This window comes from Anomaloglossus baeobatrachus, unplaced genomic scaffold, assembly GCF_048569485.1.
Source record: "Anomaloglossus baeobatrachus isolate aAnoBae1 unplaced genomic scaffold, aAnoBae1.hap1 Scaffold_243, whole genome shotgun sequence".
In the NCBI taxonomy this organism is placed as follows: Eukaryota; Metazoa; Chordata; class Amphibia; order Anura; family Aromobatidae; genus Anomaloglossus; species Anomaloglossus baeobatrachus.
Window position 1 is genome coordinate 395,287 of NW_027442056.1, and position 8,427 is coordinate 403,713.

The 8,427-nt window shown below is 47.4% G+C and overlaps 5 non-coding genes and 1 pseudogene across 5 annotated transcripts; all 6 read left to right on the forward strand.

Moving 5' to 3' along the window:
- The first annotated feature begins 951 nt into the window (after positions 1-951).
- On the forward strand, positions 952-1,142 carry LOC142262258 (U2 spliceosomal RNA). The gene has a single exon (XR_012729698.1). It is a non-coding gene; the product is annotated as a U2 spliceosomal RNA (small nuclear RNA).
- Positions 1,143-2,259: 1,117 nt separating this feature from the next.
- On the forward strand, positions 2,260-2,450 carry LOC142262261 (U2 spliceosomal RNA). Its single transcript, XR_012729700.1, has one exon. It is a non-coding gene; the product is annotated as a U2 spliceosomal RNA (small nuclear RNA).
- Positions 2,451-4,369: 1,919 nt separating this feature from the next.
- LOC142262296 (U2 spliceosomal RNA) lies at positions 4,370-4,562 on the forward strand. Its single transcript, XR_012729730.1, has one exon. It is a non-coding gene; the product is annotated as a U2 spliceosomal RNA (small nuclear RNA).
- Positions 4,563-5,679: 1,117 nt separating this feature from the next.
- On the forward strand, positions 5,680-5,870 carry LOC142262262 (U2 spliceosomal RNA). Its single transcript, XR_012729701.1, has one exon. It is a non-coding gene; the product is annotated as a U2 spliceosomal RNA (small nuclear RNA).
- Positions 5,871-6,987: 1,117 nt separating this feature from the next.
- On the forward strand, positions 6,988-7,178 carry LOC142262274 (U2 spliceosomal RNA). Its single transcript, XR_012729712.1, has one exon. It is a non-coding gene; the product is annotated as a U2 spliceosomal RNA (small nuclear RNA).
- Positions 7,179-8,295: 1,117 nt separating this feature from the next.
- On the forward strand, positions 8,296-8,427 carry LOC142262287 (U2 spliceosomal RNA; annotated as a pseudogene; the record flags this gene model as incomplete).

Below are 8,427 nucleotides of genomic sequence, written 5' to 3' on the forward strand. Positions count from 1 at the left end.
TCTTGTTGTCAGTCTAATCTAGATCATGTGTAATTGAATGGAATAGATCCCTTTTGGACAAAGTGGAGTCAGATGCTGCAGTGACCACAGGTGTGAGAGGATCTACAATTGGCATCTGGTGTTATCTCTCTGCTTCCACTCCAAATAAAGTTACCTGTTGTTACCTGAACGTCAAATACTAAGAATGGGCGGCCTATGAAAGAATTAGTACTTTCATTAAGTATACTAAACCGGCTAATTGGGAATAGACAAACTGTAAAAAGCCCTCTGAGAAAGCCCCTCTCTAACCTTTGTTAGTAAGCTTTTCTGTAGCCTGCCTGTTGATGTATTTTCGGTTTGAACAGTGCACAACATGAAGAGACGGAACACTGGCGGCTTGTCACAATGCCCCCCGATGACATCACAATAGCGCTGCTGCCTAGAAAACAAGCTGCGCAGAAGAAGTTGTTCTTTGGGTGGGAGGGTGGGCTAGTGGAAGGAGGGGGCAATCTCTTTTTTTCCCGGGTGGTAGGGGGATGACAGGAGAAGGGAAGCGGGTGGTGAGAAAGGTACAGAGGGCAGGGTTTGGGGGCTGGGAAGGAAAGGGAAAAGATTAGGGTTTGGGGATGATGAAAGGGCTTTCTACGGGTAAGGATGGCAAAGGGTGGCAGTGACGGAAAGTCAGGCAACCTGTCCTGTCCGTCTTTTTGTATCGTGAATTGGAAAGACTGCAAGGGGGAGGGGAGTTGCTTGCGCCCTAAAGGAGGAGTTATTCAGATTCATTGCAGTGGGCGGCGGCTGCAAAACGCACCATTCTTCTTGTTTTTGCTCTGCAAAGCAGCCTTTTCAAGGGTTGGCTTGGGTGACAAAATGTCTTGTGTAGGCGTGGGTTTGTCTCCCTCTCGCTCTCTCTCCCTAAGATGTGTCCGGCATAGGCCAGGGTGCCACTCGAGGCCCAAACCAATTCTGGTTATCGCTTCTCGGCCTTTTGGCTAAGATCAAGTGTAGTATCTGTTCTTATCAGTTTAATATCTGATACGTCCCCTATCTGGGGACCATATATTAAATGGATTTTTAGAACAGGGAGATGGAAAAAGAGCTTGCTCTGTCCACTCCACGCATTGACCTGGTATTGCAGTACCTCCAGGAACGGTGCACCCCTTCTTAACCCAGTTTCCAAAAGCAGAACTCGATTCACCTGATTCATATTAGCCCGATTAGCGAATTGAAATGAATTTTTATCTAACACACTTTTTACTTGCTTTATTCATCCAAATAGCAAACTCATCACCACTCAACTTCACCAACTCTGCTATGTCCCGTGCAGTATCTTGTTGTCAGTCTAATCTAGATCATGTGTAATTGAATGGAATAGATCCCTTTTGGACAAAGTGGAGTCAGATGCTGCAGTGACCACAGGTGTGAGAGGTTCTACAATTGGCATCTGGTGTTATCTCTCTGCTTCCACTCCAAATAAAGTTACCTGTTGTTACCTGAACGTCAAATACTAAGAATGGGCGGCCTATGAAAGAATTAGTACTTTCATTAAGTATACTAAACCGGCTAATTGGGAATAGACAAACTGTAAAAAGCCCTCTGAGAAAGCCCCTCTCTAACCTTTGTTAGTAAGCTTTTCTGTAGCCTGCCTGTTGATGTATTTTCGGTTTGAACAGTGCACAACATGAAGAGACGGAACACTGGCGGCTTGTCACAATGCCCCCCGATGACATCACAATAGCGCTGCTGCCTAGAAAACAAGCTGCGCAGAAGAAGTTGTTCTTTGGGTGGGAGGGTGGGCTAGTGGAAGGAGGGGGCAATCTCTTTTTTTCCCGGGTGGTAGGGGGATGACAGGAGAAGGGAAGCGGGTGGTGAGAAAGGTACAGAGGGCAGGGTTTGGGGGCTGGGAAGGAAAGGGAAAAGATTAGGGTTTGGGGATGATGAAAGGGCTTTCTACGGGTAAGGATGGCAAAGGGTGGCAGTGACGGAAAGTCAGGCAACCTGTCCTGTCCGTCTTTTTGTATCGTGAATTGGAAAGACTGCAAGGGGGAGGGGAGTTGCTTGCGCCCTAAAGGAGGAGTTATTCAGATTCATTGCAGTGGGCGGCGGCTGCAAAACGCACCATTCTTCTTGTTTTTGCTCTGCAAAGCAGCCTTTTCAAGGGTTGGCTTGGGTGACAAAATGTCTTGTGTAGGCGTGGGTTTGTCTCCCTCTCGCTCTCTCTCCCTAAGATGTGTCCGGCATAGGCCAGGGTGCCACTCGAGGCCCAAACCAATTCTGGTTATCGCTTCTCGGCCTTTTGGCTAAGATCAAGTGTAGTATCTGTTCTTATCAGTTTAATATCTGATACGTCCCCTATCTGGGGACCATATATTAAATGGATTTTTAGAACAGGGAGATGGAAAAAGAGCTTGCTCTGTCCACTCCACGCATTGACCTGGTATTGCAGTACCTCCAGGAACGGTGCACCCCTTCTTAACCCAGTTTCCAAAAGCAGAACTCGATTCACCTGATTCATATTAGCCCGATTAGCGAATTGAAATGAATTTTTATCTAACACACTTTTTACTTGCTTTATTCATCCAAATAGCAAACTCATCACCACTCAACTTCACCAACTCTGCTATGTCCCGTGCAGTATCTTGTTGTCAGTCTAATCTAGATCATGTGTAATTGAATGGAATAGATCCCTTTTGGACAAAGTGGAGTCAGATGCTGCAGTGACCACAGGTGTGAGAGGATCTACAATTGGCATCTGGTGTTATCTCTCTGCTTCCACTCCAAATAAAGTTACCTGTTGTTACCTGAACGTCAAATACTAAGAATGGGCGGCCTATGAAAGAATTAGTACTTTCATTAAGTATACTAAACCGGCTAATTGGGAATAGACAAACTGTAAAAAGCCCTCCGAGAAAGCCCCTCTCTAACCTTTGTTAGTAAGCTTTTCTGTAGCCTGCCTGTTGATGTATTTTCGGTTTGAACAGTGCACAACATGAAGAGACGGAACACTGGCGGCTTGTCACAATGCCCCCCGATGACATCACAATAGCGCTGCTGCCTAGAAAACAAGCTGCGCAGAAGAAGTTGTTCTTTGGGTGGGAGGGTGGGCTAGTGGAAGGAGGGGGCAATCTCTTTTTTTCCCGGGTGGTAGGGGGATGACAGGAGAAGGGAAGCGGGTGGTGAGAAAGGTACAGAGGGCAGGGTTTGGGGGCTGGGAAGGAAAGGGAAAAGATTAGGGTTTGGGGATGATGAAAGGGCTTTCTACGGGTAAGGATGGCAAAGGGTGGCAGTGACGGAAAGTCAGGCAACCTGTCCTGTCCGTCTTTTTGTATCGTGAATTGGAAAGACTGCAAGGGGGAGGGGAGTTGCTTGCGCCCTAAAGGAGGAGTTATTCAGATTCATTGCAGTGGGCGGCGGCTGCAAAACGCACCATTCTTCTTGTTTTTGCTCTGCAAAGCAGCCTTTTCAAGGGTTGGCTTGGGTGACAAAATGTCTTGTGTAGGCGTGGGTTTGTCTCCCTCTCGCTCTCTCTCCCTAAGATGTGTCCGGCATAGGCCAGGGTGCCACTCGAGGCCCAAACCAATTCTGGTTATCGCTTCTCGGCCTTTTGGCTAAGATCAAGTGTAGTGTTGTTCGAAGAGGTGGTTTAAGCTCCAGGCCACCTTAGTACAATGATACAATGCACACTGGAAGGTTGCGCTTGCTAGTACTCTGGGTGGATAGTATATTCATCAAGAGGAAAACATGGCCCTACCAGGATCATGGCTATTAGACTGAGTAAGGGTGGGGGGCTATGGTACAACGTGCCCCAGGACTGACGACCCTGGAGTGGGTCTGAGCTTGCTGGCTTGGGACCCCGGCAAGTCTTGGGCTCTGTAGCACACCGTACCTTGCCTTTTCATACTTTTTGAGCATATTACCCTATCCTGGCCTTCTGGCTAGGAAGGGAAATTTTTATAATCCCGGTCGGAGGTCTGGTCAGCTTTGGGCTGAGAAACTAACACCCGGTTGGAGGTTCGGGTCAGCTTCGGCTGAGAAACCAACACCCGGTTGGAGGTCTGGGTCAGCTTCGGCTGAGAAACCAACACCCGGTTGGAGGTCCGGTTAGCCTTGGGCTGAGAAACCAACACCGGTTGACGGTCCGGGCAGTTTCGGCTGCGAAACCAACAACTAGTAGCTCTCTACTCCACTTGGGTAAGATGCCTGGGTGGACGCTGGGAGCAACAACAAGGCTCAACCAGGCTTCGGCTTGGGGGAGCACCGAAGATCCCTGACCCTTGCTGTGGCCTTCTGGCTCGGAGGGACGGGGTTGATTTTTGGGGACCCTCTCCTCACGGTGGGGTCCACACAAATCCTAGCCTTTGCACTGTTTTTGGTGTGACTTCGGTCATGCATTTTTTGTGGTGCTTTGGAAAGCTTCATTAAATCAAAAATCTGTTCTTATCAGTTTAATATCTGATACGTCCCCTATCTGGGGACCATATATTAAATGGATTTTTAGAACAGGGAGATGGAAAAAGAGCTTGCTCTGTCCACTCCACGCATTGACCTGGTATTGCAGTACCTCCAGGAACGGTGCACCCCTTCTTAACCCAGTTTCCAAAAGCAGAACTCGATTCACCTGATTCATATTAGCCCGATTAGCGAATTGAAATGAATTTTTATCTAACACACTTTTTACTTGCTTTATTCATCCAAATAGCAAACTCATCACCACTCAACTTCACCAACTCTGCTATGTCCCGTGCAGTATCTTGTTGTCAGTCTAATCTAGATCATGTGTAATTGAATGGAATAGATCCCTTTTGGACAAAGTGGAGTCAGATGCTGCAGTGACCACAGGTGTGAGAGGATCTACAATTGGCATCTGGTGTTATCTCTCTGCTTCCACTCCAAATAAAGTTACCTGTTGTTACCTGAACGTCAAATACTAAGAATGGGCGGCCTATGAAAGAATTAGTACTTTCATTAAGTATACTAAACCGGCTAATTGGGAATAGACAAACTGTAAAAAGCCCTCTGAGAAAGCCCCTCTCTAACCTTTGTTAGTAAGCTTTTCTGTAGCCTGCCTGTTGATGTATTTTCGGTTTGAACAGTGCACAACATGAAGAGACGGAACACTGGCGGCTTGTCACAATGCCCCCCGATGACATCACAATAGCGCTGCTGCCTAGAAAACAAGCTGCGCAGAAGAAGTTGTTCTTTGGGTGGGAGGGTGGGCTAGTGGAAGGAGGGGGCAATCTCTTTTTTTCCCGGGTGGTAGGGGGATGACAGGAGAAGGGAAGCGGGTGGTGAGAAAGGTACAGAGGGCAGGGTTTGGGGGCTGGGAAGGAAAGGGAAAAGATTAGGGTTTGGGGATGATGAAAGGGCTTTCTACGGGTAAGGATGGCAAAGGGTGGCAGTGACGGAAAGTCAGGCAACCTGTCCTGTCCGTCTTTTTGTATCGTGAATTGGAAAGACTGCAAGGGGGAGGGGAGTTGCTTGCGCCCTAAAGGAGGAGTTATTCAGATTCATTGCAGTGGGCGGCGGCTGCAAAACGCACCATTCTTCTTGTTTTTGCTCTGCAAAGCAGCCTTTTCAAGGGTTGGCTTGGGTGACAAAATGTCTTGTGTAGGCGTGGGTTTGTCTCCCTCTCGCTCTCTCTCCCTAAGATGTGTCCGGCATAGGCCAGGGTGCCACTCGAGGCCCAAACCAATTCTGGTTATCGCTTCTCGGCCTTTTGGCTAAGATCAAGTGTAGTATCTGTTCTTATCAGTTTAATATCTGATACGTCCCCTATCTGGGGACCATATATTAAATGGATTTTTAGAACAGGGAGATGGAAAAAGAGCTTGCTCTGTCCACTCCACGCATTGACCTGGTATTGCAGTACCTCCAGGAACGGTGCACCCCTTCTTAACCCAGTTTCCAAAAGCAGAACTCGATTCACCTGATTCATATTAGCCCGATTAGCGAATTGAAATGAATTTTTATCTAACACACTTTTTACTTGCTTTATTCATCCAAATAGCAAACTCATCACCACTCAACTTCACCAACTCTGCTATGTCCCGTGCAGTATCTTGTTGTCAGTCTAATCTAGATCATGTGTAATTGAATGGAATAGATCCCTTTTGGACAAAGTGGAGTCAGATGCTGCAGTGACCACAGGTGTGAGAGGATCTACAATTGGCATCTGGTGTTATCTCTCTGCTTCCACTCCAAATAAAGTTACCTGTTGTTACCTGAACGTCAAATACTAAGAATGGGCGGCCTATGAAAGAATTAGTACTTTCATTAAGTATACTAAACCGGCTAATTGGGAATAGACAAACTGTAAAAAGCCCTCTGAGAAAGCCCCTCTCTAACCTTTGTTAGTAAGCTTTTCTGTAGCCTGCCTGTTGATGTATTTTCGGTTTGAACAGTGCACAACATGAAGAGACGGAACACTGGCGGCTTGTCACAATGCCCCCCGATGACATCACAATAGCGCTGCTGCCTAGAAAACAAGCTGCGCAGAAGAAGTTGTTCTTTGGGTGGGAGGGTGGGCTAGTGGAAGGAGGGGGCAATCTCTTTTTTTCCCGGGTGGTAGGGGGATGACAGGAGAAGGGAAGCGGGTGGTGAGAAAGGTACAGAGGGCAGGGTTTGGGGGCTGGGAAGGAAAGGGAAAAGATTAGGGTTTGGGGATGATGAAAGGGCTTTCTACGGGTAAGGATGGCAAAGGGTGGCAGTGACGGAAAGTCAGGCAACCTGTCCTGTCCGTCTTTTTGTATCGTGAATTGGAAAGACTGCAAGGGGGAGGGGAGTTGCTTGCGCCCTAAAGGAGGAGTTATTCAGATTCATTGCAGTGGGCGGCGGCTGCAAAACGCACCATTCTTCTTGTTTTTGCTCTGCAAAGCAGCCTTTTCAAGGGTTGGCTTGGGTGACAAAATGTCTTGTGTAGGCGTGGGTTTGTCTCCCTCTCGCTCTCTCTCCCTAAGATGTGTCCGGCATAGGCCAGGGTGCCACTCGAGGCCCAAACCAATTCTGGTTATCGCTTCTCGGCCTTTTGGCTAAGATCAAGTGTAGTATCTGTTCTTATCAGTTTAATATCTGATACGTCCCCTATCTGGGGACCATGTATTAAATGGATTTTTAGAACAGGGAGATGGAAAAAGAGCTTGCTCTGTCCACTCCACGCATTGACCTGGTATTGCAGTACCTCCAGGAACGGTGCACCCCTTCTTAACCCAGTTTCCAAAAGCAGAACTCGATTCACCTGATTCATATTAGCCCGATTAGCGAATTGAAATGAATTTTTATCTAACACACTTTTTACTTGCTTTATTCATCCAAATAGCAAACTCATCACCACTCAACTTCACCAACTCTGCTATGTCCCGTGCAGTATCTTGTTGTCAGTCTAATCTAGATCATGTGTAATTGAATGGAATAGATCCCTTTTTGACAAAGTGGAGTCAGATGCTGCAGTGACCACAGGTGTGAGAGGATCTACAATTGGCATCTGGTGTTATCTCTCTGCTTCCACTCCAAATAAAGTTACCTGTTGTTACCTGAACGTCAAATACTAAGAATGGGCGGCCTATGAAAGAATTAGTACTTTCATTAAGTATACTAAACCGGCTAATTGGGAATAGACAAACTGTAAAAAGCCCTCTGAGAAAGCCCCTCTCTAACCTTTGTTAGTAAGCTTTTCTGTAGCCTGCCTGTTGATGTATTTTCGGTTTGAACAGTGCACAACATGAAGAGACGGAACACTGGCGGCTTGTCACAATGCCCCCCGATGACATCACAATAGCGCTGCTGCCTAGAAAACAAGCTGCGCAGAAGAAGTTGTTCTTTGGGTGGGAGGGTGGGCTAGTGGAAGGAGGGGGCAATCTCTTTTTTTCCCGGGTGGTAGGGGGATGACAGGAGAAGGGAAGCGGGTGGTGAGAAAGGTACAGAGGGCAGGGTTTGGGGGCTGGGAAGGAAAGGGAAAAGATTAGGGTTTGGGGATGATGAAAGGGCTTTCTACGGGTAAGGATGGAAAAGGGTGGCAGTGACGGAAAGTCAGGCAACCTGTCCTGTCCGTCTTTTTGTATCGTGAATTGGAAAGACTGCAAGGGGGAGGGGAGTTGCTTGCGCCCTAAAGGAGGAGTTATTCAGATTCATTGCAGTGGGCGGCGGCTGCAAAACGCACCATTCTTCTTGTTTTTGCTCTGCAAAGCAGCCTTTTCAAGGGTTGGCTTGGGTGACAAAATGTCTTGTGTAGGCGTGGGTTTGTCTCCCTCTCGCTCTCTCTCCCTAAGATGTGTCCGGCATAGGCCAGGGTGCCACTCGAGGCCCAAACCAATTCTGGTTATCGCTTCTCGGCCTTTTGGCTAAGATCAAGTGTAGTATCTGTTCTTATCAGTTTAATATCTGATACGTCCCCTATCTGGGGACCATATATTAAATGGATTTTTAGAACAGGGAGATGGAAAAAGAGCTTGC